Genomic DNA, 20,760 nt, shown 5'->3' on the forward strand with positions numbered 1-20,760 from the left:
TCAGCCCGAGGGAGTTACTGGCTCTGTGGGGTATCGCTGGCGAGGAAGGAGGGGGCCTGCCCCCGAAGAGCTGACCGTGAGGCCCCCGACAGCGACCTAGGGGTCAAGGAAGGAGAACAAAAGGGATGGCTTTGTGGACAGACCCCTCAGCCAGCAGACTGTTCGTTTGCGGGCTGAAATACCCCGGGCTGCCCCTCCACCATGCCCTTGTTGAAGGGGGCACGGGGGCATTTGAGATAGCTCCAGTATTGCCCCAGGTTTGTCCCACACAGGTTCTGAAGACAGTGCCCATCTTCCGTCTGTAGGGCTCTTCCTCTAAGAGGCTCTGTTGGACCGCCCTGCTTCTCCAACAACAGTACTGCCTCTCAGAACTGCCAGCTGTCCAGCACCTTGTCTTTGGCCTCCTGCAAATAAATTGGAGAGAGACTGAACATCCATGGGGTCCTCCAGCTGCTCCATCACAGATAGGAGATGAGGTTGTATGTGCATGTAAAACAAATGGGTGACCACTTCTTATTGTCACTGTTTGCATCACAATAATACATAGCGTAGTTGTAGCTGTGTTGGTTCCAGGATATTAGACAGACCAGGTGGGTGAGGTAATATCTTTTATTGGACCAACTTCTTTTGGTCAGAGAGATGAGCTTTTGAGCCACACAGAGCTCTTCTTCGGGTCATACATGGTACATAGAACAAATACTATTTCCAAAAGGTCAGTGAACCACAGTTAATATTATGGGGAGTTCTCTGCCTTGATCCACTCTTTGTGCTGCTTAGGCAGCATATAGGGAGTGGAGGCTACTCACAAATCCCCAGCTGGCAACATGTTCCCATATGCGATATGAGCACCTTTCTGAGCCTATCACCATCTTGCCCCAACCTATCAGTACCAATGGCTAATTGGGGAGGATCAGGAGCAAGAGGAGCCACCACCATGGTCAGAGTCCTTTCCCCATTTCTGGGGAGAGGCAGCAGCAAGAACCAGAGGGTGTATTAAGGAGGAACAGGTCTAGGAGATGTTTTAGCAGCCACAAAGGCGCTCCTGGTGCCTGCCTGCAGTAGTTGAGTACCACAGGAGCTCCTGAATTCAATAGGAGTAGTAGCAACAACCCAGGACAAGGAGAGTACCCCAAGTGAGGGAACCAAGGTGTCAGTGTACTTCAGCAAGGAACCCAAGTGGCAGCATCACTTTGTTTTTCATTTGGTCTAGGTGTTACCCTTCCTGCAGCCAGTGGGGCAGAGGTGGGTTGGGTGAGGACAGGGAATGGCTAGAGTGTATGGTAGCTTGGGGACCATAGCCAGCTGTCCCAAGTTAGAGCAGCTCTCAGACTGCTCCTATGGATCCAGAGAATATAGAGGGTAAAGGATAGCCAGAACAAACCAAACTCTCAACTGCACATGAGTAACAACTCTGAAGTTAATGAAATTTCATGGAAATAACAGCAAAATGCGGTCCACCAAAGGGATGGGTTAGGATAAAAGGACCTAGAATATAGTTTCCTTTGGGCCTGGAAAATGTCATGATGATTCTTGTTGTAACTAATGACTTTTTAGTTACCTAAAATCCCTGTGGATTTCCCCTGCTACGATGAAAAAGTAACTAGTTGTTTGTTGGTTACTAAGATAAATGATTAGGGGATGGAGATTAATTTATGATTTTCAAAGACAATCCTGGGAACTGGCCTCTCTCAAAGGACTAGTCCGCTAATGAAGGAGTAATTTGGGAGCAGCAGAGAAACAATGGGAAAGCCTTTATGTGTATCATCATAATGGCATTCCAGAAATGTGTTCTGAAATGAATATTTCCTACCTGGGAGCAGAACATTATATGCCAAGTACATATTTGGAGGCATTTTGCCTTATTTTTTCCCCATTAATGTCTAAAACTACAAGCCAATATTAGAACAAGGCCTTCCTTTTTCCGCTATAATTTCAGGATCTGACAGCCTTTCCAAGACAAACCATAAGTGGTTTCAATCCAGCTACGGGGATTCACGATAGGTTTGTGACTTGGCACATACAGTTCAGGCAGACAGCTCATTAACATTTTCAAAATTAGGAAGAAAAAGCAATTTCCATTAGTTACAAATGTGTTTTTAATTGTTTTGAATGCTTAACTTGAAAAGTTTGTTTTTAAGACATAGTTTTGTAAATAATTAGTAATTAGTCTGCTGAGTTAAAGCTCAGACTCTCTGCTGAATCTGATGTTTTCTTTTTTCTATATCATATTTTAGAATGGTCAATTTGTAAATGATCCAGTGCTTAATCTTGAAAAACATACATCATCCTTATCTGTAGATGATCCACAATATAGCCTTAATAGTGGCCTACCATTTGAGCCCATAGTAAGAGACTTTGGAGCCCATCACCCCAGCAGTTACTCCTGGAAGTATTATGTAAGGTAATAAATGTTTTAGTGCATGCCAAATCATAGGCCGGCAGATTTTGCAGTCAGTGTTTACAGTTGATGCAGGATATATATTCTGTACCCTACTAGAGCTGTCATCTGTCTAGATTTTTGTAGAGCTTGCAAGACATTAAAACAATCTTGCAATAGCCTCAGAGCTAATGCAACATTGTGACATGATGATGGTTGTCTATGTCACACTGAATTTTTTGGGAAACTTTCAGCAAAAATGGTTCAGTGATTTCCAGGAAGGAGGTTAGGGGAAAATAAGCTGTTTTGTTAAAAAAAAATTTCTTGCAGTTGTTTCTTTGAGAAACTACAGTGCCTCCATACTTGGGAATAGGGACATGAAATTTGGCATGGAAGCTGCCCTAGTGTCAGAGATGTGGCTTTTGCTGTCCCTGTGAAAATCTGCCAAATTTGGCCAAGTTATAAACCTCTGAAAAATCTCAGTTCATCCAGGCTTAGCCTTGTTAGAATTTGACAGAGGAATTCTGAGAAGATTTCATCTGCCCTGAACATGCTCCATCCCTCCATGTGCCATCCCCTCAGAGCAACTGAGCATGCTCCAACCAAGGGCTGCAGGGGCTGAACAAACTTTTCCTATAATTGCTCCTCCTGGCTGCCTAATTTTTGAATGCTTAACTTTGCAACTCTAGCATTCTGTTAACATTGTTTTTTGTATGCAGTATTTGATACAGAGTAGAATTAGTGTGGAGAGAAATAGAATATAGTACAGTCCAATTCATTTTAAACTCTTCAGGGTGACACCTCCTGCCAGGACATTTAACGTGCAAAAGTATGCAGATGATACAGTAAGATTCTTATTTGGAAGCAAAGGTTTTCTAGAGTGAGAATTGCACCAGCTTAATTAAGATTTGTGTTTAAACTGGTTTAATTAAACTGGTGCAACCCGCAGTCTTTTTTTTGTTTGTTTGTTTTGTTTTTGTTTTTGGTTTAGTGGCTTATGTTGGTTTACATTAGTTTAATTGGGAACAGGTTTAAATTGAATCAAATGAGCCATTCTTATACCAAAATACGGGTTCACATAGGGGTTTGCACTGGTTTAAGTAAACCAGTTTCAGTTAAACTGGTGCAAAGTTGGGTGTGGACAAGTCCTAAGATGTAAAATACATACAAAAAAAAATTGGAATCAAAACTGTTTATCCAAAGGAGTGAATACAATAGTGAATGACTCTCGACATGGCATGAGACACAGGCAGTAATACCCTCGCTCTGCAGAACACCAAGGTATACCTGCCTAGTCATTAACATGCCTACAGAACAATGCCAGCTGACTAAGCATGTGGCAAACCGAGAATACTGCCCCTCATCTCTTTGTTACAACTACCATCAAAACACAAGTAGTGTACGCAAAAACATCATGTTACTGCTTCCTTGTCCTTCCTCACACACTCCCTGCTTTGTTTGTTCACCCAGCTGTTGTAGCTTGTCTTTAAAATTGTATGTTCTTTGGGGCAGGGACTGTCTTTTACTATATAGCCATATAGCACACAGTGCAAGAAGTTTCCAACCAGGTACAGGCCTTTAATTTATCTGTAATACAGTATTGCTTAATCAATACCGATGTCATTTGGGCTTGGTGTCGCATATGGTAATAGGTAAGGAACATCAAAGAAATCTGAAAAGGAAAGCAAAATTGCAAATCAGGTGGGAGATGTATCATGCCCACCCATAGACCAGAGGGTTCGGTCTCAGACTGGAACAGAACAGGGAGAAAGAGACTAGCCAGGGAAGGAGAAAATGCATTCTCTATAAATGTAAGATTGTGATTCTTAACTAAAACAACATGGATTAGACTGACCTTAATTAGCTTCCGCAGTATCAGGCTGGACATGTCATGCAAACAGTTGCTTTTGCTCAGTCTGATTTTCTCTCTCTTTTTCAACAAATTTTGTTTTGCCACAATCCAGGTGGTTTAAGATTGGTATTTGAGAAATTGATGCAAACTACCCTGGGCAGGGTTAGAAACCTTCAACCTCCAAGATGATGTAAGGGAGAAAGGATGGCTGGAGCCCACGTTTCTCTGGATTTGTGGTCAAAAGGGTCCTCTCCTCTAAGGAGTGTTAATATTAAAACTGCAGGCCTCCAGACATGTAGGAAATGCCTATTGACCACAGATAAGAACTGAGTTTAAGGGGCATAGGTGACAATTACCCAACTGGGAATTTACTCAGATATTGTTTTTATGTCTCATCTGAAAGGTCAAGACAGTGATCCAAAACCAACTGGCCATTGGTTTGGTACCGACCCAGTGGAGGAGTGTCATCTATAGAATCACCAACACCACTTCCCACATCACTCTGGATGTTCCTTGGAAATCCAACTTACTGCCATGGAAGTACTGAACAGTCCAACCCTAAAGCTACATATTAACTGGAGTGGATTTGTGGGAACACCTTATGGTCAACTTGGAAAACTACATGCCTTTATTGACAAAGGTGTGAAATCCAGTCCTGTGTAGAGGGCCACTCCAAGGCCTTTGAACCATTCAAGGTCACTTCCAGATAGGCCCGATGCTGAGGAACTGGTCTGGTGTGTGGAGGGAGATGGGTTCAGTGTATACTGTTGTGCAACAGAGGAAGTTATAATTTGTTTAATATTATTAGTAGTAAATATGGTAATATCCAAGGCTGCAATTGGGATTGAGGCCCTATTGTGCTGGGTGCTGTACAATCACAAAAAAAAGACAGTCGCTGCCCTGAAAGGTTTATGATCTAAAGATTTAGTGCTTACAATATGCTGGGAAAAGTACAATTAACTAAAGAGGCTTTGACTCAGAAAAGCAGTGAAGCAGTATCTACCGAAATAGGAAGGAGAATTATGAGGAGGTATTAGCTTACATGGCTTTTGCTCTCCAGCTCTTTTCTTAGAACATTCACAAAAACAGGAAAAGATTGCCTGATTTCCTAATTAAGGGCCCAATTATTCTGTCAGCTACACTGGTGTAAATCTTGAGTAATTCCTTTGGCTTCAGCATGTTACTTTAAATTTACATTAATGTATTTGAGAAAAGAATTTGGCCCTAAAAAGGACAGACAGGAAATGCCTTTGATGATCATCAGCTGAATCAGGCTTTATTGGCATGATAAGCTGTTGAGTGTTGCCAAAGTGTAAGAAAAAGACAGGCCATCAATCATCTGTCAGAGGCAGGTATGTGCCACCCAGAATAGAGTTACACACTAGGTTTGGGATCAGATCCCCTGTGTCTGTCTATCATTACAGTCCTTTCCTGATCTTGTAGCAGCAGGTTGCTGCAACATGAAGCCAAAATAGAATATCATTTGGTTATGAGCACTGGGAGGGTATGTCAATATGAAAATATATGAAGAGAATATGTAAATTGACGAAGAGAATATATTAACTAAAGATCCAAACCTGCAGACCTTCTAAGGCCATGTCTACACTACAGTGGCACAGTACAGCACTGCAGCTGTGCTGCTGTAGCACCCTAACGTAGATGCTTCCTACATCGACTGAAGGTTTTTTTCTGTCAATGTAGTTAATCCACTTCTCTGGGAAGCAGTAGCTAGGTCAACAGAAGAATTCTTCCATTAACCAAGCTGCATCCACACTGAGGGTTAGGCTGACTTTACTGTAGTGCTCAGGGTGCAACATTTTTCACAGCATTGAGTGACGGTGATCTCATTTTTAAGTGTAGAGCAGGCCTAAGAAAACTATTTTGGGCTTGATCCTGCATTCCTTTTGCATCCAAAACTCATTGATTTTGTGGTATTCTGAAAATTGTGTTAAAATTGTGATAGCACTTTAAATTCCATGGGGTTTTGCTAGGGCTCTGTAGGGAAGCATGTGATCAGATTCACTCTGTGTGTAGCCAGCCAGGCTAGAGTGACAAACAGGGTCAGCGTGAGCTGTGCCTCTGCATTTTTAGGAAGCAGCCTGCTTTCTCTCTCTCTGATTTTGGATTCTTATTTGTTATTGTTCTGAATTCTAAGAATAAAGTAGTGTTTGTTGCAAGCTTCCAGCAAGAGTATTTTATGTTTTTATCTAACTTCTGTGTCTGTATGCTGTGAAACAACAGATTTCACTGTCTCCTTCTTTCCTTGACTTCATTGGAATGCTCTTGTGAGTTAAGGGAGGTAACTAGTGCTTGGGAGTGGGAGAGAGGCAGTAGGTGGGGGGGAAAGGAATAAAGTTTCAGTATTAAGTTGCTCTCCACATTTCATGAATACTCAGCTCAGATGTACATTCAGCACCAGTTTGTGGCCAATCAGTACCTTGTGGTTTCTGCTGGGGGTGTGTGCAGTTTCAGTCACAGGCTAAATAAGCGACAAAGAGTCCTGTGGCACCTTATAGACTAACAGACGTATTGGAGCATAAGCTTTCGTGGGTGAATACCCACTTCGTCAGATGACATGCATCTGACGAAGTGGGTATTCAGTCACAAAAGCTTATGCGCCAATACGTCTGTTAGTCTATAAGGTGCCACTGGACTCTTTGTCGCTTTTTACAGATCCAGACTAAGCCGGCTACCTCTCTGAGGCTAAATAAGGGATGTGCTCATTCAGCACATTCCTCAGCTGGCCTAACCACTCCTCTTCACTGGCCAAGTGTCAACTCTATTTCTGGGGCTAGATGGTGCCTCCAGGCAGAAAGGACTTTGTGCTCCCTTGGACTGCTTCAGTTGCTCCAAACAGACTTTCTGTTGCACAGGGCCTTCTGCCAGGGTCTGTGCTGAGAGAAGTTGGCATAGGCCCCAGAGTGAATCTGGTCCGGTAAATACAATTCAGTACCTAGAAGCAAGCAACAGAGAGAGGGAGGGAAATACACTATATATGCTACATACAGGGCACCCATTTGTGTCAGACCAACTTTTTTTGGGGGGGGAAAGAAGGGCTGGTGTAGGGGAAATTTATTTCTTCTGTCCTTAATACACAGCATAAGCACTCTTTAACTTGGAAAATGTTTGATTTGTATATTGAATTACATCTGAAAAAAGCCATGGCTTTAAATTACAGAGAGTAGAGTTAAGGGGAGAAAACTAGGATTTTAATCTAACAAATACTTCGAGAGGGTTTGCAGAATCTTTGGTTCATGGAAGTTCACTCATCTCTTGATACGTTGGAAGAAGTGAAAAACTATATTCATTGTGAGTGCTGTGTGTGTGTGGTGGTACTGACAAATCATCCTCTGCATTTATGGAATCTCCATTTAAAATCTTCACAGAAATCTCAAACCAAGAGCAGAATATGTTACGGCCTAGCTCTATACAAGTTTCTACAGTAGTTTCTGGGTGCTGCTGGCTCTTCACTTGTAAATAGCTATTAGCTTACTCATTGTTATTATTATGATTTGACATTTGTGTATTGCACCATGGAAGCACATGGAACTTTACAGAGATAATCTTCTAGGTTATGAGATAAATGGTTTCTAAAGTTCTCCAGTCTAATTTACTGCTACTTACTTTTCAGATTAAAGATCAAAAGAATCAAATGCTGCTTTGTTGTGTAATCATTCACATAAGTGCTAAGTGGGTCTAATGTGATACCAGATCAGGTTGGTAGCATTTTATACCCACTTTGTACAGATGCAAATGACAATACAAAATACAAGACAAGCCTTTGCTCTTTCAGGTGTGATAACATTGTGTGATTTGGCTATTCCAGTTGCTGAGAAAAACACTTTTTGTTTGGTTTGGGGTGAGAATGTCACATGGAGTTCCATTTTCTGTCTGGATTTTCATTCAGCATAATCTTCAGCACAGCTATTCCTGTTTTTATCTCAAGTGGGTACTGTACTTACGACACACCACACAGGAGTGCTTCAAATGGCCATCCAACAAATCCTTCAACCAAACCAAACCATCCAACCAAAAGCACAATGACTGAAAGATTCTTCATGAGGTGTTTACCGATGTGTTGAGCAATAGAAAGTGCACTACAGCTGAGGAGAGTAGGTTCAATTGTCCCACAGAGAGGATCTTCCCCTTTCAACAAGCAGAGGTATGGAGTTAAACAGTTACCTCTATAATACTCCTCAGACCCAATGGAGAGTCCATTGCACTGCCTAGGATCCCCATATGTAGAGGGCAAGAGGTAGGAATTGGATATGCTAGATTCATCCTATTGACAATTAATGGTGTCCATTTAATACAGTCCAAGGCATGCCACGAAGGGTTCTAGGGGTGGTGGAGGCCAGAAGAATCTGGCTCCAAAAAGTAACCAGATGGGTAGCATGGGGCTCCAGCGCTGATGCAGAGACCATGCCTTGTGGCTGACCCTGGCCCCTAGCCCATCTCCTCGGATCTAAATGGATCTCAGAAAGGTGCAGATTCTGGGATCAGTAAACTCCTTCCTCTTACCTTCTGAGGGACAAACTCTGCCACCACTATCAAAAAAACAGAATCTCCCTGTATCTAGTCCCTCCCACAACTTCTATAGGAGGAAGGTGATCTGGCCAAGTATCACTCTTTTTTTCTAAAATAATCTAGATACCAAAAATTGAGCATATAAATAATATATTAAAAACACCTGTAAGAAGCACTAGGGATCAGCTGGGTGAGAGCAGTGTGGATTATACAGGTTTTCTTTTTCCAATGGTCCAGTGAAATCTCTTAATTCACCTGTTTGCAAAGAAAGTGACAATGGCACCTACAGACATGGCAAACAGAGAAAAAGGAGACAAAGGGATAAATGTGTGTTTGGAATTTTCCACCCTTGGAATGCTGTGCCTCAAGCCTCTTGAGTTTAACTGAGCCCTCCTCCCACCATTCTCCTTCCAGCAACCCTTTCCTCCCACCCTCCAGCCCTCTCCTGGCTCTCTGCACCCTCAGCCGCCAGGAAAAACTGGAAGAGAGCTCACCATATTAGACATGACACAGACTTAACAGCAGGTGGTGCTGGATAGTAAATGTAAAACACAGGGCCTGAATCTGCTCCTGTACTAATTTTACATGATATTCCATTTATTTCAACAGACTAACTCCTTATTTTCTGTCTTCTAAAAGACAAGAATCAGGCTCAGCATATTAAAGAGGTTATCTCCCAGTATAACCAGCTGGCAAGCCTAGCAGTGATTTTTCAACACATTATGGACAGGATACAGCAAAGGATTAGAAGAGCTGTGGAGAGAAGCAGCAGAGATGCACTTGAGCAACTTGGACTCAGTATTAAACAGGATGACAGGTTGCAGGATGAGAAGATGTAGAATTTATTGAGCATACAGATCTGATGCTGAAGGAATGCATTCAATAACAGAAACTATAGAGTTGTCACAGGTGTAGCAAACGTGTGAAAGGCAGGAGTGCTGGTAAAGAAACTGATTTTTATTTCTTGGACCCATATGGCATGGGTCAGGGCAACAAAAGATTAGGTCCCTATCATATAGTAGGGGTGAATCTCCGTTAACTCCAGTGGCTACTGTTACAACTGGTGTCCACTAGCAGCCCAGATCACCCCTCTGCTTATGCAAGTGAATAGGGTTGATATTAAGTGGATCCCTCCTGAAAGAGCATGAAGAGAAGAGGGATGGCACTTCTGCATTGTCACCCCTCCCTTGGACTCTCTACAAGCTATTCCAGAAGCATTAACTTCTACTGGATCCCTTCTCTTACTGCTTCTGAATAGCTGCATAGGGACACAGACAATAGAACCATGGCTCTTTCTGGAGCTATGCTGCCAGAAGTGGGGGCCAGAGAAGCATCACAAACAGGGCTGGATTAACCTTTTGTGGGCCCAGCGCCAAACATATTTGTGGCCCCCATGGAGGCAATGGACCATGGCGCGAGGAGGTCAGTCCCCGGAGCGAGGGGCCAGCCAGAGGCAATGGGGCCAGCCATGGCAGAGGCGGCCCCACTCCGCCCAATGCAAGGTCACTATTTACAAACCGGCAGTTGCCAGACACATAGTGGCCTGCCCGGCCATGTGCTGCCAGCATTCCCCTTCCCCTCGGGGGCAGGCCTATGCCATGCCATACAGCCCCTCCGCCCCCACCCAACACCCCCGACTCCCTGTGGCCAGAGGCCCCCTGGACCCACCCACAAATGCACAGCGCCCTGCACAAGACCACCCCTCCCTAGTGCCCCAACACACACAGATCCTCCCTGCCCCTTCACAGCCCAGCACCCCCCCATACTCCCCACAGACCCACTCCCCCAAGCCCTGCCTCCTGGCCGCACTCACCAGCCCTGCTGGGAGGTGACTGTGTCTCCTGGGCTGAGCCGGCAGTGCAGCCAGGCCTGGTCCCAGGGCCAGGAATTGCTCCGGCCCCTCAGGATTGGCGCGATCAGCCAGGCCAGGACCTGCCCCAGACGGGGTCCCTCAAGACGCACTTGCCTGCAGGGGTCCAGCCAAGCCCTCCACACTGTTCCCCCCCAGACACACACATACACCTGGCTGAGACTGGCCAGGCTTCTGCTCCAGTCCCAGGCGGCTCAGCTTTGGGGAGACAGATGGGGCCCCACAGGTGGTGGGAAGCAGAGACTGCCAAGAGCTGGAGGTGCACTGGGGTCCGGCCACGGGGCTGAGAAGAGCAGGGGTTGCGGACAGGGGGCGGAGAGGAGTCCTCGGCCAGCCAGTGGGCAGGCCGAGAGGAGCAAGTGGTGGGTGGGGGGAGCCAGCGGGGTCTCGGGGTGCAGTGCAAACGGAGCAGGCCGGGTCCCCTTCTGAGCATGGGCCCGGCTGCATGGAGCCATAGGAGCCATTGTAAACCTGGCACTGAAAAGCGGCAGTTGCATAGGCAGGACGGCTCCAACTTCCATGGATCTAACCTTCTCTTCTTCATGGAACCCTTGGATATGCAGGATGCGGAGGCTTTGCCACCCTGTCCATTCTGCATCCCACAAACTCCTTCCCACTGGGGGACAATTTCTTGAAAACTCTTGTAGGGTTTTCAGCCCCCTTCCATAGGGTTCTCTGAAGGAGGGAGTGATCTTCTCCATAGCTATCAAACTGATCTTTCCTGGAATTAATAAATTGTGGACAATTCATTTCATGCTTGTCCAGTCTGTTGCCTGCAAAGTAATGCCCTCTTCTGTTGGAGTGGGGATCCTGACCTAAAAGGAATTGCTACGTGGCAATGAGAAGTCTAGTGCGATGAGTCACACAGCCTGGACTAAACCTGAAACAAATGATGCCCACTTCTTGATGAGGGCTCCAACTCCTTAGCAGGGGGGCTTTAATTGTGTGTAGAAAAGATAAAACTCAGGTCTGGGCTACACTAGAGTTAGGTTGACGCAAGGCAGCTTACGTTGACCTAACTATGGAAGTGTTCTACATTTAAATTTTGTAACTGCCCAGCTACACTGACTTAATAACTCCACCTCCATGAGCGGCATAGAGTCAAGGTTGATGTAGTTAAGTCAATGCAGTGTCAGTGTAGATACTGTGTTGTTCACGTTGACTGTTAGTGGCTCTCAGGAGCCTTCCCACAATGCTCCACACTGACAGTACAAGATAGTGGAGAATATCCTGCAGCTCAAGTGGTAGAGGGTTAATTCTTTTGGAGCAAGATGATCTGTTGTCTTGAAGTTCTGAATGATGATTTGTACAGCTATGAAGTCCTAGGAAGCCACAGTTTTCTAAATTAAGACATGCTGAATCTTCCCCATAATCACACAAAAATGTATGTATTGTTACTGAACCAAAAAATGGAAGGATTGTTCAGGCTTGCTGATAACAGGGCTAATGTATCAACCAGAACTCAATGAACTAGGAAGCCTCTACATAGATTAAATCTGTGACAAGAATGTTTTCTATTATTATTTATTGTATTATTTTAAAAATTGGCTAGAATTGATCAGACAACTGGGAGGAGTGTGGTAACTAACACCCATGAAAAGGTTAATGCCAGCTTTCAGCCACTACAAGAAGTTGCTAAGAAACAGTGTCATGTCCTCCTAGTATGTCCAGTGAGAGTCTGAGTAGATGATGTAATGCTCAAAATTTGTGTTTGATTGGTTGGATCTGTTGCCACTCAATGTCCTACTAGAAGGTTTATAGGCTGGAGTTCTGTGGAAGCCTGAACTTTCTCCACCTTCCTCATACACAGTTTAGCTAAGCTCTTATTAAGTAAAGTTGGCAATTTTTTTCTAATTTGCCTTTGAACTTTTAATTACTATTGCTACAGACAGAGCACTAGCCCTGTCTGAAAGGATGATTTCAGATGTGTGGTAAAGCCTGTACACCCTTCCTATGTCTTCCACAGAGGCAGTCTTAATGCCATGAAAAATGCTTTGGAGTAATACAGTCATCTATAATAAGAAACACATGGTAAGGGAATATTTGACTATTAAGGGACTGTGGAAAGATGTGTGTCCCAGAGTCATCTTCACCCTTCAACTTTTTCACCACCTTTGAAATCTACTGACTCTTAAGGACAAATATTTGTGCATCTCTCTGTTTGCCAAAATGATCCTGCAGATGTGTAATGCCTGCGTGTCACTGTGTGTAAAGTGCTTGACGCAGCAGCAAGCTGGCTGCCCTAGAGAAGATGACAGAATCAACAGAACAGAGCAGTTTTCCATATGTTCAATTAATTTCCTGCTATATGCCAGGGCTCTTGCTCCTCCTGTGCAGATGTAAGAAAAATCAGGAACAAGTTTCTCAGTTTGTAAATTGTTGTCTTTTCTGTTCCCTTCAGCACCCTGTGAACTGTCCTGCCTTCTTCTGTGTTCTGTTCTCTTTTCCGTCCTATGTGTTTTTCTTCTACAGAGACAGCATGTTTTAATGGACCGAGCACAGAGCTGGGACTGCAGTCAAGAGTTCCTGAAAACGAATTCCAGCTCTGCCATGACTTGTTATGTGGATATGATTTCCAGGACATAATTTATGTTACATACATATGTTTAAAGGGTGCTTTGTAGAAAACTGTAATTTTTTAAAATTAATTAAAAAATACAATTTAAACTCTGTCAGTTTCTTTATTTGTAATACAGGAATAAAAACACTTCACAGGCAAATTATGAGGATCAGTGCTCTAATAATATTGTTAAATTTTCGAACTGCTATATACATGCTAAGTATTATTCTTATTCTCCTCGCATTTGGGGAGTCCTGTCTAAAATTATTAAAAATGTTTAATTTCTAGAAATAATGGGTATGAAGACCAGCATTTTCTGCAGAGTCCTAAAGGGTGACTGACTTACCACACCTTCAATTTGCAGCCTTTTTCTTGATCTTTAAAGTTACACTGCCAAATGATTTAGGCCAGTAATTTATGCCCCATCCTTCAAGCTGCTCTGTGTAGGTGGACTCCTGTACTCCTAGTACAGTTTGCAAGGTAGGGCCTCTGATTTTGTGAAGAAAATAAATAATAATAAAAAACCATGGAAAGATATGGTTTCTTTTTGCTTTTTATATTTAAACATTGCCCTGCAAGGTTTTGAACTTAGACATAACAGAATAGAATTGGAAAGTAAAACTAACTAGAAACAAAGGTAAAATTAACCATTTTAATATCACTAGCCAAACTGACTAATATGAAAAAAATAAAAGAAGAGACTAGATAAGAGGAGCATAGTCTAGTGGGTAAGACACTGCAAAATGAGATCAGGAGATCAGGGATCCAGTCCTGACTCTGCTGCTGAAGTGCTCTGTGACTTCGGGGCTGGTCACTTCACCTCTGTTTTCCCTTTCACCTCTATGTCTTGACTGTTTAGATTATAAGCTTTTTAGGGGAGGGCTGTCCACTATTGTGGGTTTGTACAGTGCCTAGCACAACTTGGCCCTATCTCAGTTGAGACCTATAGGTGTTACTGTAATTTAATAACCTAAGGCATTGCTGCTAACAGTATGAGGATTTAAAAAAATGTTTATCATCTTGCCATATCCTTTTAATAAAGATTTTTTAAGCCCCGGCCTCTGCAAAGGTGGCCTGCTGGGCTCACATAGAGACCCATGGAAGTCAGTGGGGCTGTGGGAGGGTGTAGGAATCCCTGCACTCATTGAGATAATCTTGCACTTTGCCCTCCAACGATCCTTACAATCTGGGAAACATCTAGGCTGGATGCATTTGCAGGTATCATTTAGTTCATATAACCGGGGGTTCTGAAAGTGATCATGGCTGAATAGAGTGAATAGATTGTGAGATCACAGAGATAAAGGGGTGTTCTTGCCCTCAGGGCAGGGTTTGAATTTAATTCACAGATAGATACCTTAGGGGTGGGGAATCCATTGTCATGTATATACATAGGAATGGGCACACTCAAAATACAAGGATAAATGAGAGTGATTATGCCAAAGGCAAAACTTATCCTCTATGTAGGTGCCCTCAAGATCTACAGGAGTACTTCAGCAGGACAGGGCTGGTTCAGCAACTGCTTGTGAAATCTAAATCTGGCTGAGCGATTTCTGATTTTAACGAGGGACGGAGTGAATTATAATGAAAATTTCCATCCTGTCATGGTGAAGGACTGGCGCAGAGATGTCCAGAGACTGAGCGAACCTCAGCCAAGGGGGGGGGGGGGGGGAGAAGGGATTGGGGCCCAGAAAGTTGGGGGAGGGGGCGGGATGAGCCAGCAGGGAGGGACGCCCCATCAGAGGGGGAATGAGCCCTCAAGGGAGGTGAACTCAAGGGGGGTTTCTGTGAGGGAGGCGGATGAGCCCCATAAAAGGCGCTCTCGGGCAGCTTCCCTCCTGTCCCACACAAAGCAAAGCCCCCCGCTGTCTAGCGAGCCCGTGGAGGGGACGGGCTTAGGAGAGAGCTGGGGAGCTGGCCCTGCCTGTGCCGGCCCCTCCTGGGGGTGGGATCCGGGCGGGGCTGGGACTCTTGGCTCCTCCTCGCCAATCGCTGGGCTTTGGGATTAGTTTCGGAGAGTGGAGCCGGGGGCGGCGGCGAGGAGAGAGGGTCTCCGAGGAGACAAAGCGGCGGCGGCGGCGACGCTGGGGGGTGAGCGGGGTCGGACGCCAGTGCCCGGCGGGGATCGGGCTGAGTGCGGCGCAGGCCGGGCTCCTCTTCGCAACAGGTTCCCAGCTCTGCCCGGCCCCCCGTGAGCTGCAGCGGGCACCGCAGGCCGCTCCGCCTCCCCAGGCCCCGGCCAGTGGTCTCCTCGGTCTCGGGTGGGGCGACCCGGCACCATCCGCCTCCATGCGGTTCGGCTCCAAGATGATGCCGGTGAGTGACGGGTCCCGGCCGGGAAGAGCGGGGGGCAGTAAGCGGACATGGGTGGTGCGTGGGGGGCAGTGCAGCCTAGGGTGACCAGATGTCCCGATTTTATAGGGACAGTTCCGATATTTGGGGCTTTTTCTTATATAGGCTCCTATTACCCCCCACCCTCTGTCCCGATTTTTCACACTTGGTCTGGGGGGGGGGGGTTAAGGGGGACACGTGGGGCTGGTGGGGGGTGGACTCTGCTCCCATCCCCTATTGTTCAGTCTCGGGGGTGCCGCGATCAGCAAATGTGACTCGTTGGCACCAACACGTCCCTCAGTGCGTGGGAGTGTGGGGCCAAGCGTGGGCAGAGTCAGGCCAGAGGGAGTTTCGTGGAGAAAGTTGGAAGGGGGGGGAAGCTCGGACTCAGACTGGAAATTGCCTTTCGCTCCTGACTCCAGGGTCTCTCGGTACCTCCATGGTAGTAACCTGGCGGTTTTCAGAAATGGGGGGCGGGTGGGATCAGCCGCGGGGATCTCGACCCCCGGTTCAGTATGTACGATGGGGCAGTGCTGCTTGGAGACTCGCGTCAGCAAATAGAGCTGACTCCTTATCTAGGGAAGGGTCTGATAGCGCTGGTAAACATCGGAAGAGAAAATGGATCCTGCCATTGTAGAGGCAGAGACGGAGGAGCTGGGGGAGACCATCAGATTAGCTCTTTGTTCCGAATGTGAGCTGGTTTGTGTTGAGGGATTTTCCTTCCCCCCTCTAAGCTCAGTGTTTACAGCTATTCTGCTTGCTCCGGTTTCATGCTGAGATCAGTGTAACGAGCCCTCCAGGGGAGAATAGCGAACCTTGTGGGGAAAAGTGCCCCAGGTTAGTATTATAGGAGTGTCGAGCCCTGATAGGCGCTAGGCTTGCGGGGCAGGGCTTGGTGGGGGCTGCGCAGTGCACTGGGGCGTGAACTGCGGGGGAACAGGTAGCTTGTTGGTGAAACAACAGTGACGCCAACATTCCACCCGTTTAAAGGGACGGTGACGTTTAGCCTTCGGAGGGAAGGGTTCGCCGTACACTTCCCTTACTCCTCCCACCCACTAGCTCTTCTTGCATTAGATAGTTCCCCTGGTTTTTTTTTTATTAAGGATTTAACCAGGCGTCAGTCTGAATTATCTTCAGATGCACAACAGTCCCTAAACATTGAGTTTGTTCCACTTCGAGAATTCTAGATGTTATGGGTGGAACTGGCCTGTTTGGCAGGAGGAGGGACTGAATAAGCTAAATTGTTTTGTTCTCTCTAGCTTATTCGGTGTGAGTTTGCACGTTCTACATAACAAATTCATGAACAATTCTTAGCAAATTAGAGTTCCTAAATTTGTCTAGACACAAACCCCTGATGCAGCCTTGAGATTTCCTACATCTGTTTTCTTTTTAAAACGCCCAAGCTCCAAGAGGATGAGTGCCCCTGTTGTTTACAAAATAAACTGGTTTTGCCCAGTTTCAGGATATTCTCCTATTGACATTGAAGTAGGAATTACCAAGAGAAATTTGTAGTTTATTAAGGTTGTGTCCACATTAGGTAAAAAAGGTGTATTTTTAATACTTTAGAATTGACCCCTACCAGCTAACTGTGTTAAAATACAAAGTGCTCTGTCTCCCCTATGGTTCTAACATGAGTTTAAAAACTCATCTTTGTTTCTAGTGAAGGCAAGGCCTAAGATGAATACAGCTGAAGTTGAATGAAGGGATAGAAAGGTTTTGCTTTGGCACAAAACCTCTGACTGTGGGAAGAGGGAGGTCCTTAATCCCCATGTTACTTCTGACTTGGCCCACTTGCAATAGTATCTCGGAGTATTTGGTATTAACCAGCAACCAATAGAGCCCCAGATGAACCATTGTTATTTCTAAGAATGGCAGATTACAAGTAAATAAAATGTGTTGGGAATTCTTGTGTTTCTAGGAAAGCCTGAATGGAGATTGCTTTGAGTATTTTAGGTTGTAGTGTGTGCATGTTCCATGCATATGGCCTTGCTCTCCAAGTGCTTGCAAAATCAGGGCCAACACTATGTGTATGAGTAACTTTACACTGCTGCATAGACCCACTGAACTCAGTGAGATTATTCATGTATATAATGTTATTCACAAGTGTATTTGCAGAATTGGGGAATTGTATTCTTCTGATGCAGCATATTGTCAATTTAAAAACACCTTCCCATTACAAACCCTGGAAGCTGACTGAAGTAGGGATCCATAAACAGGAAGAGAATGGCCATTTATAAGGAGATGACACTTGAGTATCTCAGGCTGGTGGTTTGCTTGTTCCAGGGAAGCTAATGTCTCTTCTCCCTTTCCTATCACTCTTTCCTCCCCATTGAAGAGGCAATGATGAGGGTTGATTTTAGTCCAGCAGAACAAATCAAGGGAGGAGTAAGTGACTTTAATTGGTGTAATTAAAGAGAGAGCAATCACTATTGGTGTAGCGAAAGTTAAAGTAGTCAAACTTTTTGGAGAATTATATTGTCATCAGCCCATGGAAATCTGAGGGGGAAAAAGCAATGTATAAAGTAGCAAGGTGTTAATTCAAGGATTATCATAATTAAGTAAACATTCTGTCACCAGACAGTAAATCTGTACAAGAGACTACCCTTCTCAGCTAACAGCCTGTCTCTGAAGATCATCCCAAAGTATCCCCAAACAATTCTGTTCCTTCTTTATTTGAATGCCACCTCCATTTCAAATCTACTTCTGTCTGTCCTTTCAGTAGTTGGTTGAAACAAGTGCCAGTGCATGAATTGCTGTAGGTGCTCAGACTTCCATTGCATGATGACTCAAATCTTGGTCATTCTGTTTTTAATTAATAAAATAAAGGGATCACTGCAACCTTTACCATACTGTGTTTACTACATAAAGTAATGGATCAGTCTAAATTAGAATGGGTTAAGTGGCTTAATACTAGAGTGCAAATATAGTGGATTTAGAACTCGGCATTTTTAAAGGTTATAACATATTTTGTTGCTCTACAGGCTCTCATTTCTAATAATTACATTAATTGGGGGATGTAGGAGGAGATTTCAAAAGGCACAAAGAGCAGTTAGCTGCCCACTGCGAGTTGGTGCCTAAACAGCCCCTTGAAAATCTCCTCTGTAGTAAACACACTCTGAATGGATATGAACAGAAACGAACTGGAGCCCAAGTAGTGCTAAAAACACTTGGGAACATAAATAATAGCAAGCCTTAAAACAATTTCTTGCACTTTTTTTGCAGTTTCTTTTACCCGATCACCCTCTTTTGATGATTAACACTGTTTTGTATCTGCAAAAATCATATTTAAATGATGAGATTTTGGAGTCTGGCTGAAAGCGTATTATGTAATATCTGTCTAACCAAATGTATAGCAACCAGGAATGACATTGAACCAAAATGTACCATGCTTGACACTTTAGGAGAGCGGTCTCCTTCCTGGTGTGATGGTGGGACTCTTATGGGCATAAATATCTTCATCCATGCTGCTGAATGAGGAATAGGAAGGTGGTCCTTAAGCATCTTCCAATCCCTTCTCCCCGCCCCCCCCCCCCTTTTTTTTTTCCAAATTCCTTTTGTGGTAGCTTTTATATTTTCCTCTGCTTCTTCCCTATCTTATCTCTTCCTTCCCCAATAAAACAATCCAACCGAACCCCCTGACACCAGGGTCATACTCTCTCCTGCCCCAGCCAGTGCAATGAATACATATGGTGTTAAATAATAGAGTAACTACTCTGGTCACTGAGGAGCATTACAACTGAAGTCTTTCTTGCAGTGATGATGCGTAGCAACTAAGTTGCTGTTGTAACCATGTACCAGGAGAGTGTTGTTAAATTCTGCAAGAGAGTAATGAATTACCTCTGTGTACAGGTAAACTGATGGCACCTTAGAAATGCATGCAAAAGTAGTGACAGGGTTAAAGTCAGAGAATTAAATGAGCCATATAAAATTTTCACCTTCCCACAAGCCTTCAACAGATGGGGTGCGATTTGTACTGTTTTGTTGCGATGAGGAGCTGGCACATTTTCTAAAATAGCATAGCTTTCTGCAACATAATTGGTCCCCTTTACGTGTTTTGCATTGTTACCATAAAGATGAGTAGATGTTAGGAAATAATTTGCATCATTATGTATGCTGGATAAATAGCTTTGCTGAAAGGGTGGGAGGTTTCACAGATGGAGCTAATGCAGAGACTGTTACAGGCAGAGGCTTCAATTCAGTCTGAAATCCTTGTTGGTCATAATCGCTCTAAGGTCTGTATCTACAGATGGGCTTAGGTGTTGTGATGCAGAGCATTGCAGTGCCCAACATTTAGGCACCCAGGCAATCACAGGAACAATGCTGATCCACAATATTGAGTTTGGTGCGAGGCTCCCTAGGCGATAAATGGAGGAGAGAGGTGCCTAGGAATGTGGTCTACAGAAGCCAGCACATTAGGTGGGGAGTTGGCTAAGCTAGCCAGTGGGAGATGCCAATGAGAAGGGTGTGTCCAAATGCCTACCCTTCTCCTGGAGATTGGTGCCTAAGTCTGGGTTGCAGCAGGGGCGCCTATGATCTACAACTGGGAATCCCTCTCCTGGAGTGAAGTTGCTTGGGAGCCAAAATTGTTTCTGTGAGAATGAGCCAGGTGCCTGCTTTGCTCAGTGCAAAATAGAGGAGGAGGAAGAGGTGGTGGTGGTGCACAGAGAAGGCAATGCCGCTGCGTGCCTTCTAAGTTTTAGCCCAGTGGCTAGAGCACTTACCTGGGATGTGGGAGCCAAGGGTTCAATTCCCCACTCTGTGTGAGGGGGACAAAGGATTTGAACAGGGTCTCCCACACTTTTCAGAGTGCTCTAACCACTGGGCTATGGGATATCTTGATGTAGATTTCCCTCAGTCTCTCCTGTTGAAGCTGTGTTTAAATAATTAAAGTCTTTGGAGCAGGAGGACGAGACCTTGCATCGCCTACCTCCTAGTGGTTAGGGCTTCCACCTAGGTTACAGAGTCATTCTCACTCTTGCCAAATAACGCTTTAATTATTTATCCACAGTGGAACACCTTCAACAGGAGAGACTGAGCGCCCTGACCACAGAGTATGTCATAGCCCAGTGGTTAGAGCACTCTAAAGAAATGAACATTCAAGGGCCTCTTGGATGTTCCATTGAATAGTAACATAGGAATTGCCACACTGGATCAGATCAGTGGGTCCATCTAGTGCAGTTTTCTTTGACTAAAATACTTCCCTCAATGGTATTATGAGAAAAGCTGGTTTTAACTACTTGGGATTT

The 20,760-nt window shown here is 44.8% G+C and overlaps 1 long non-coding RNA gene across 1 annotated transcript; it reads left to right on the top strand.

Annotated features, from left to right (window-relative positions):
* Positions 1-2,248: 2,248 nt before the first annotated feature.
* On the top strand, positions 2,249-6,406 carry LOC135876152 (uncharacterized). The gene is made up of 2 exons (XR_010561303.1): positions 2,249-2,401; positions 4,633-6,406. It is a non-coding gene; the product is annotated as an uncharacterized LOC135876152 (long non-coding RNA).
* Positions 6,407-20,760: the final 14,354 nt, after the last annotated feature.

This window comes from Emys orbicularis, chromosome 3, assembly GCF_028017835.1.
Source record: "Emys orbicularis isolate rEmyOrb1 chromosome 3, rEmyOrb1.hap1, whole genome shotgun sequence".
In the NCBI taxonomy this organism is placed as follows: Eukaryota; Metazoa; Chordata; order Testudines; family Emydidae; genus Emys; species Emys orbicularis.